We start from the raw sequence: 10,216 nt of genomic DNA, 5'->3' as shown, positions 1-10,216 counted from the left end.
AATGGAGGGCATATGGTTTCAGTATGGCTGCTGGTGGAGTTTTTGCTGCTAGAAAGAGATAATGTTTTGCATTTAGGATTATTAAAGTAACAGAAATAGTAGTTTATCTTTTCGCCTTTTTTTCTTTTCCAGCTCTCTTGAAGGTCCACTAATATAATACAGAAAAACATGCTGGGAACAACCCATGCTGGAATGTTAGGACTTCCCTGAACTTCAAACTTAGAATTTTGTGTGGTTTTTTAAAGACCACACAATTTCTGGATGATACCATGAGTCAGAATGCCTCTGGTTGGGATTCCTCCTTGCTGATGTAAGCATCAGAGATTAAATGTGTAAGTCTGAGCCAGTTACCATGGACTACTTTAATAATCAGTGAGGACAGCAAATGCAAGTCCAAAGACTGAAAGAAACTCCAGAGGCTGAAATAGACTAAAATAGTGTAAATGAATCACCCTCCAGAAGTACCTAATAACTATGTACATATAGCTCATAACTAGCAAGACATCTAACTTTTGGGTAGGTAGTATTGCCTAAAATCTATCCCATTCATATGATTTAATGGGAATGAAGGCAAGATCTGTTTCAGTACATTGAGCATATTGCCCTACAAAAGTTTATTAGACCAAGATGTCTTTAGGTTGGAGTTCCATGAAGAATATCTCTGCTAATGTCAAGTGGGCAGCAAAGAAGCAGAAAAGCTGCTAAGTTAATACTTTATTTCTGGACTTTCTGGAGTCTTTTATCCAAATGGAAGTAGAATTTTAAACAAGGATCATCCTTTCTGTATTAAGGGTGCAATACAAAGCAGTGCTGGTGGATGAGAAGCTGGACATGACCCAGCAATGTGCACTTGGAGCCCAGAAAGCAAATTGTATCATGGGCTGCATCAAAAGCAGCATGGCCAGCAGGGTGAGGTGAGACCCCACATGGATGGATTGCTGCACCCACAGCTGGGATCCCCAGAACAGGAAGGAGATGGACCTCTTGGAGCAATTCCAGAGGAGGGGCACCAAAATGATTGGAGGGGTGGAGAACTTCTCCTATGAGGAAAGGCTGAGACAAGTGGGGTTTGCTCAGTCTGGAGAAGAGAAGGCTTTGGGATGACCTAATTGCAACCTTCCAGTACCTTAAGAGAACATATAAGAAAGATGGAGAGGTACTTCTTGCAAGAAGATGTAGTTACCATACAAAGAGAAATGGATTCCGACTAAAAGGGAGTTAATCTAGATTAAATATTAGAAAAAAAAATTCAAACTATGACAGTGGTGAGATACTAGAACAGGTTGTTGAGGGTGCCCAATCCCTGGAAGTGTTCAAGGCCAGGCTGGATGGGGCTCTGAGAAACCTGGTCTAGTGGAAGGTGTCCCCGCCCATGGTAAAGGGATTGGAACTAAATGATCTTTAAGGTCCCTTCCAACCCAAACCATTCTATGATTTCATACCTCACTGCTAGTGAGTCACAGGATGCTTAACAAGGACTCCTGACATTATGTATCTAACAAAATGATTCAGCATGAAAATATAGATACAAAAGCTAATTTTATAGCTTGTTAGACAATGATAACAGTAAGGAAGTGAGATATTTTAGCTTCAGATTTGAAAGCATCTGAACATGGAAGGCCACCACTGAGAGAAAAATACTTGCTTTTTCTTCTTTGGGAAGAATTCTCAGAGTACATCTCACACAAGTTATTTTCAAACAGGAAGAAAAAAAACTGTGATGCTAAAGTCCGTCTCCACTGGCTCGGGGAATGTACACCTCATTACATTTGAGCCTTATTCACTTGAGCCAGCATACACAATAGAGGCCGAGTGAAACCCATTTGACATAGCTTTGGTGCAATAACTATTGGTTACAAAGGCAAAGCCCAGCTGTAAAATTTCCTCCCTAGAACAGCTGATTTTAGGCTTCTACCTCAGGACTGTTCAACCCACTTTGCAAACTCTCCCTCCAGAAACTTCAGAAGCAGTGAGGCACTCGCATCAATGAGTCAATAAAATTCACTTTTCCTAGGAGGTACAACCCTTGCTAACCACGTTAGGTATGCAAGGGCATCACTGTCACATAGCGTGATAGGCACTAACTAATTATTTTTAGTACCTAGAAGCCTATCAAGAAAAGTAAGAAAGTACAGACTAAAATGTCAAATGCAAAAATGGGAAACTATGTTTAAAACTCCCAGGATATTGTAGACACAGTTATTGAATTACCATTGTAGATCTGCTGAAACCTCAGTAAGCAGCAGACGATGGAAGTTTTTGCTAAAAATATGAGATTCACATAGCTATCTCTTATTTTTTAAAATATAAATTAAGTGGATGCAAGCCAAGTTTTCATAAATAATGCCAAAAATGTTTATGTATGAGCAGCTTAAACTATGTAGCTCTAGCTGAAATAAATGTTTCAGTGAACATGATTTTAAACATGATTTATTCAAATGTTATGTTAAGTAAGCATTCAATATGCTTTTATGTAATACTGATGCCCAAGTTACATGTAATTATGATGACATTATAGCATCCTTGATCTTTCATAACCTCTCTAGAAAATCATTTTTCCCAGCATCAAGCTCCACAAATAGTATGGAAGTGACAATGTCACATAATATAAACAGTTACCAGAACAATACTCTTCAGTTCCACTTCTATGAGGACAAGCCAGTCTTGACTCCTTTTGACATCAGCCAGAGATGGGAAGTTTAGTACTGCTCAGAAACATGCCAATGAATTAGCAAGTCTACAAACCTGATTGTTGGCATTTCAGAGCAAGATAAGAAGGATGAAGTGAGGCTATGTCAAGTTGTAGACTCCTGTTTGCTCACACTTAATCACTGATATTTTTGAGTGTGCCTAGTTCTAGTTCAAGTTCTCTAGTTTCTATAGCATTATTTTAGCCCAGAGAATTTATTTCCTCTTTTTAATGAATTCTACTTCCAAATATAAAAATAATAGGCATAGAGAAAGCCACGAAAACACACATAAGACCAGTGCATAAATTTTCCATTATCCTGACACTGAAGATCTCAGTGTCACTGCAAATAGTTTAGTGAAGGTTCCAGCTCTGTGCTCAGCAGAGGTCAAAAAAGTAAACAAGTGCTAAGAACAATGAGGGAATTAATGAAACAAAATAGGATCAGTACAGTATTGTAGGAATCTGTGTTCTACCCACACCCGTGAAGATCTGTGCTGTTCTCTTCCATCTCAAAGAGCTTGAGAGCTCAACAAATGTACAGGAAAGAGCTACAGGGATGATTAGAACAATGGAATGGATTTGGTAGGAAGAACAAGATTTTGGCTGAGACACTTAAGTCTGGAAGGCAGCTGAGGGAGGAGGGAGATGATGGATGTATATGAAGTCATAGGCTGCCTAAGTGATTATTTGCTATCATGTGTACTAGAAAAAACAGAGAAGCACTCAGATGATCAGGTGGTCAGTTCAAACCAAACAATATGAAGTCCTTTATCACACAATGCATAATTAAATTGTAGGGCTCATTGCCAGAGGAAGCAGTGGAGGTCAAAGATATAAATGGGCTCAAGAATCCATTAGACAAATGCATGAGAAGAAGCTCCATCAATAGATATTAAGATCAATGATGTGAATGCACCCTCTGCCTGAGGAAGTCCATAAACCTCAGACTGTTTGAAAATGAAAGTTTATACCTGGGAAAGAATTGGGTTTTATCTGTTTTGTATGTCTTTCCCATAGTACTACTACTGCCCATTGTCTGGTGACAGCAAATTGGCACAACGTTGGCTTGATTCACTCTGGGAATGGTTATCTTCAGTGGAATCAGAAATACATGTTTCTAGTTTACCAAGAGCCAGCAGTTAAATAACTTTCACACCTTAAAATTTCTGTTGTTTTCATTACTACACTCCACTGGTCCAAATAAACCACCGATTTTACTTCTCTTACATCAGAAATTCATTCAGTTGCATATTTTTGATTTCTATACTTTGATCCTCTGAAGCACTTGCATACACCCCAGGGAGATAAAAACTTTGCTAGTGTCCTTCTAACTCTCCTGAGGTATTAGAGAGCTGTTGTAAAACATGCATTTACTCAGAAGGAAAAAAATTCAGATGCAGATAGTGCTCATAAAAACCTTTAGAAATAAACCTCTTTACATTTCACAGACCAGAATATATGTTCAATAAGCATATCCATATTATAAAAGATGTGATGTACATTGAATTTTAACGTGTATTGGGGTTCATGTCAATTTTGGTGGCAGAAGCATTTATGATTATTAAAAAAACCTACTCTCTCAAGCTCTTAAATTCCTTGTAAGTGTTTTGTTTTGGTTTTGGGGGTTTTTTTTGTTTGTTTTTTTAGTTTTTAGAATGAAAGTTAATAGTCTGGGAAAAACAAAAATTAATTCATTAAAGAATAGCTGATGCCACCCTTGAATGCCTCATGACTGTGAAGGGCAGCTCCCCACAGAGGGATTGAGTATTCCATGCAAAGTACACGGAGGCAGAAGAGAGCCCTGAGTTCTTAGTCAGGCATCCTCATGGACATTGTGCATGTTTTTCAACGACCCCTATTACAAAATGAAGAGGTCACCTTGGCCCAACATCATGACAGTTTTGACTGCAAGCAGGTGTTGCTAACATGCTCTGTGCTGAACTCAGAGCTGTTGTGCAATAGCCATGCCAAGGAGCACATCAGTTTGACAGGACCCATTAGATACTCCTCAGGTACTTTTATGGTAAAAAAAATAATTAAGGTGCCCTTGGTCTCCAAATAAATTTCCATGGCTCATCCCTTGGACTTTTTAGGCACCCACAGAAAACCAAAAATACTTTCTTTTGTCGGTTTTTCTTTTTGTTGTTGTTTTGATTTGTTTTTTTAATAGTACTATGGAAAAACCCCTGAACTAAGAGAAGCCATTTCCATTAAAGACTCAGCTATTTCAGTCATTTGAAAAAATATCACGAGGAAGAAAAATTTCTTGATGCATTCTAAAACATGTTAAGTGTATGCAGTTGTACACAAATACTTAGAATGGATTATGAATCCCCTGACACACACTTTTACAGATAAAACTAGTCTCCTGCTATGCATGGAAGAGCAATTTTAAGATGATGAAACCACATACCATCAGATGAAATAATTGCCTGGATATGTACATGGTAATACTTTCTCAAAGGTTGCTACTGCTTTGCAAGTACAGATCAAAATAATTATTCTAAGTGATCTTTAGCTCTTTTGGTTGTTTAGATAGGAAGGAAGTCTTTATAAATTCAAAGGCTGTCAGCCCACAGTGTGTCAGGAAACTTGAATTTAAGAGCCCAGCCCTAACATTTACATTTCTCTGTTACGTTTCAGGGTTGGTTGTAGATGTTAAGAATATTGCCTTTGGGACCTCTAAGTGCATTATATCATAGCCTCGAGCTGTACTTTCTTTTATCTGCTCTTCTTTAATCATCAGAAGTTTTGATTTAAAAGAGAAACAAGCTGGTAAAGGAGCCTATGCATCTTTGCAGTTCCCCTACTTCACATCAAGTGTGAGGGTGAGAGAACTGTAAAGTGTAGTTAAACAGTCATGCCAGTCTATGAAAGATTGGAAATGTTCTATGAATTGGAAAACATGGAAATGTTCTTTGCTTTAAAAATGCATCAGAAGAACTAACACTTTTTATTGTACAGGATTTCAAGATGTGAATCTGAACACTGGAACTGTCCTGAATATATTGGGACATCCCCCTATCTGTAGCAGTGATGCTAAAACTTTTATTTTCTTTAAATGAAAATAAACATCCAGTGACATTAGAATCCTCTCAGATCTCCTCTTGATCTTGGTAAATATAAAAAAAAATAACAAAAAGCTTTTTAAGGATGACATTTTACAATATACTTTTATTAAAATGATTTTTCAAAATTCCCTCCATCTTTATTGGAAGACACTGTGAAGTAATTAAGTCTAAAAAACACTTATGAAATCCAGAGCACACATTTCAACACCTCAGTTTATCAAGAGTTTTATAAACAGTTTTGGATATGCCTGAAGAACTTTTCTATTGCCTGTAAGCAACAATATAAAATTCATATTCATACCCCTTTATTCATAGTCATTCAGTGTTTAGTCATCCACTAGAATCTCTAAATTGCCTGGCTTTGTTATCATCAGCTTTATAAATTGTACCATGCATGCAAGCTGGCTAAAAGGCCCTAACATAATTTTCAACTATATTTGGTATTTTTCTTTCAAAGTTCTCAAATGCTGTGTGTACATATATATCAGACATTGTAAAACTGGGACATCTGAAACCTCAGAGAGGAGAGCAGTTATTAATCTCCATTTAAAAATCCCACTTGAGGAATATGGGGCAAACACTACAGAATTAAATCATTTATCAATGTCAGCATGTGAGTCCTGGTTATAAGGTTTTCTTGGCAGATAGGGAAGAGAATATTAGCCTCATACTAATAGTAGGGAAGAGAATATAATGCTTAATACTTTGTTGTAACTTCTAGGAAACATAAATTATATTTTCCCATATAGAAAGCAATTCTACATTTAACAGTACTTTAGAGAAAATAAATCAATTAGACATCTATTTTACAGTATTTCAGACATCCTAATACCCTTAAGTTAGCATGCAGAACTCTTATATAGAAAGATGTATTATATATGATTAAGTACCAATTAACATTTAACTCTAAGCTGCAGATTTCTAGAACCTGGGAGTTATAGAAGACCTGACTTTCCCTGGAATGCTGGGTACCACAGAATGCAATTTTGGCCCTTCAGCCAATGGGATATTAATTCCTTGATCACCAGAAAGTTTCTCATTGCTTCCAAACTACCACCCTGGATTTTTAAATTTTTTTTAAGCTTTTTAAGCCTCTTGAATTTTTGGCATGTGGGCCTCAGGCAGAGTGGAGACTCTGACTGACACCCAGAGCACAGTGGAACCACAGGAGGAGGGGATGAGAGGCTGGACCCTCTCACAGCCTTCCCAGGCCTTCTTTGCTGCTCAGCACAAGGGGACTGCTCCCTCCTTCAGTAGTTGCACAAGTACTTGTCCTCTTATTAATTTTCTGTAAATTTAGGGGGAATCACTGAATAGGGTGTTTTGGTCTGTTCCAGTGTTCCCATTCTATGTGCTTATAACTGTACAGAGATTTGCTATTTCACTGGATGCATCCAGCAGCAGTTTTAAATCTTGACAGAATCTCTCAGCAGAAGTATCTATAATGAAAATATACTATAGTTCACTGAACTTCAGACCAAATTTCCTTTTTGCTATAGAAATCAATGTCATATTATGCTTTAAAAATTTTTGTGCTTTTTCTTCAATGCATATAATCTAACAACTTGCAGAAAGTTTAAGACCTCATTCTTTAAGACAGTAGCAAATTGAATAAAACACATAATTTGTCAGCCTTTATTCCCACCTTAATATGATCCCTTCAGTGTTAAGTGAAATTGCTACAAGTCCACTGTAATTAATACTAGACTGAAAAAGGAAATGATAGAGCTGACAGCTTCCACGTTTCAATGTGGTACATTCTTGCATATTTTCCAGTTCCCCTTCTGGAAAGATGAATCTAGCTCTTGTAACAGAAATAAATTTTTTCTTCTTTTGGTAATTTCTTTCCGATCTGTTTTCTTTGACACTTATACACACAATCCACTTTGAAAAATAAGTAAAAGCAATAATACTTAGAAAAAGAAAATATTTTTCTAAGTAACCACTCCCTATTTTCCTGCTAAACTAAGGGGATTTTATGAAATGATGGGCCAGATTGTGCCTCACACAGACATGCGTACTCTGGAGGCTATGGCAAGCTGCACAGCCCACTGGGAGCTCTGGAGCTCCATCGGGCATGGCAGACGTGCCAGATGCTGCACCTTTCTCAGGCATGCACCATGTCCTTTCCTAGGGGTTTGGTCAGTGTGGAAGATGGCTAGGTTTTATTTTCCCATCTTGGAGGATGGTTGATAGGCCAGTCACCCTCCTTGTCTCAAGGTCTGGCTAACATTAAGCCAAACTTTCCCTTAGGAAATGTCTCTTCTGGATACCTAGGAATGAACAAAAATGCTTGAGATTCCCATCAGGAGGAAGGGAATTGCTTGAGCACTCTGGCCATTTCTGCATAGGAAGCCTGAATGAGCAAACATAGGGAGCCGGTCATATCCCAAGTTAAAGAAAATTTGGTGCAAATCTCTGTTTCATACATGCAGCTCTCAGAGAGATAGAAAGAGCTAAAATACTTGCATAAGTCCAAACTTCAGGAAAGAAAACCTGGAGCAGACTGGATGATGGCATAGCATGAGTTCAGGAGTAATTTTGCTAAAAAACTCAATGGATTGACAAATTGACTTTGTTTTTTCTTTAGAAAGACCCCCACCATACTGTGGTACTGGATAGCAGCCTCTAGCAACCACCATAAATAATTTGGTTAGCCTGAACTCTGGGGAACTCCAATAATCTTTAAGGATCTTGATGTACCATCAGATAGAGGTGTAATTTTCCTTAGAATATTCTGATAATTTTGGGTAATTTTCCTTAGAACTAGATAAGAGGAAAGCTTTATAACATGGGCAGCATGGGATATTTTAGGGGGATTGGTCATATATTCATTAGCAGAAGTCAGAATATTTTGCTAAAAGAAAGTGTTCATCTAACATCTAGGACAGACAACCTTACAGGAACAGATGTGGTCACATCTTTCTCAGTGACACTCCTAAAGGCCACAATGAGTTCTCCCTTGAGCTTTCTCTTCTTCAGGGTGAACAGCCCCAATTCTTCCAGCCTGTCTTCACAGCAGAGGGGATGCAGCCCTCTTTGTAGCCTCCTCTCCGTCTGCCCCAGCGGTCCTTGCCTTCCCTGTACTGGGGACCCCAGAGCTGGATGCAGCACTGCAGGTGGGGTCTCACCAGAGCAGAGCAGAGGGGCAGAGTCCCGTCCCTCACCCTGCTGCCCACACTGCTTTTGATGCCCAGGGTGTGATTGATTTTCTGGATAGTGGGTGCACATTGCCATGTCCAGCATCTCATCCACCAGCATCCACAAGTCCTTTTTGACAGGGCTGCAGCATCGAGGCTGCTCTTGATCCTCTCATCCCACAGCCCTCATTGTTACTAGGGGTTGCCCTGACCCAGGTGCATCACCTTACACTTGGCCTTGTTGAAGCTCAGTAGGTTCCCATGGACCCACTCCTCAAAATGTCCAGGTCCCTATGGATGGTATTCCATCCTTTAAGAGTATCCCTGAAAAAGAAATGACCACATTGCTAAGGTTGCACTGAGTATTAACCCATCTGTTCTTGTAAAGGTTCTTATCTACTTCCGCCTGTAGATGTGCACAGTTCTACATCCAAGTCTTATTTTTGCCCTCTTCTCCTATTCTGCTCTGCTGGGTAGCTATGTCCTGTTACTATTAAGAAACATATGTACTGATGCTATTAAAGAGCATTTAGTTCATGGCAAGTGACATTTTCTCTAGAAGGGTCTTAAATAGGGAGTAGATAATTCAATTTCCAGCTAAGAAAAAGAATAATAAATAAATAATGCTGAAGCTGTCTTTTTGTTCCACCCTAATGGGAGGGTAATCATTAATCTTTTAGCCACTGGGGAAATACATTTAAGGAAAAATCAGGAGGATGGTAACAATTAAAAATCAGATTGAAATGAAATTACCCACATTAGTAAAGTTACTAATACCATGGAGTGCCTACATGCAATAGAGAGAATGACAGAGAAAGCTGTCATTATTTATGTAGGTATCTGAAGGCCTAGCAGCAATGTCTGCTTTCTTGTTTGTTTGTTTTTTTAAACATAGGAAATCTTCTGAATGATTCAGGCTATTTATATAATATGGACCACTCCTCAGGTTTTCATGCTGTCACCTGGCCTTCCAAACACGCTCAATTCTCTCCATGCATCCCAATGGAAACAGTTACACAGCAAAACTTACAGCATCAATCTCCTTTCCACACTTAATTCCTGCCTTTAAAATGTAAACCTGTATGCAGTCAGAACTGGGTTAAACAAGCCACAATTGCATAGTTGCTGCTGGCCACCACAGATTCTCTTAAGGCATCTTATTATAACCTTGCTTGTGGTGTGCTTGCAGCTCTGCTTTACAGCTGGTGCTGAGGTACTGGGTAGATGGTACATTCTTTCTCCACTCAGGTTTTTCCCTGGTGTCACTCTGACCTTTTCAAAGTACATTCTGTGGTATGAAAGATGACAGTGAT

Source organism: Geospiza fortis, unplaced genomic scaffold (genome assembly GCF_000277835.1).
Source record: "Geospiza fortis unplaced genomic scaffold, GeoFor_1.0 scaffold366, whole genome shotgun sequence".
NCBI lineage: Eukaryota > Metazoa > Chordata > Aves > Passeriformes > Thraupidae > Geospiza > Geospiza fortis.
This window is presented reverse-complemented; position numbering follows the sequence as displayed.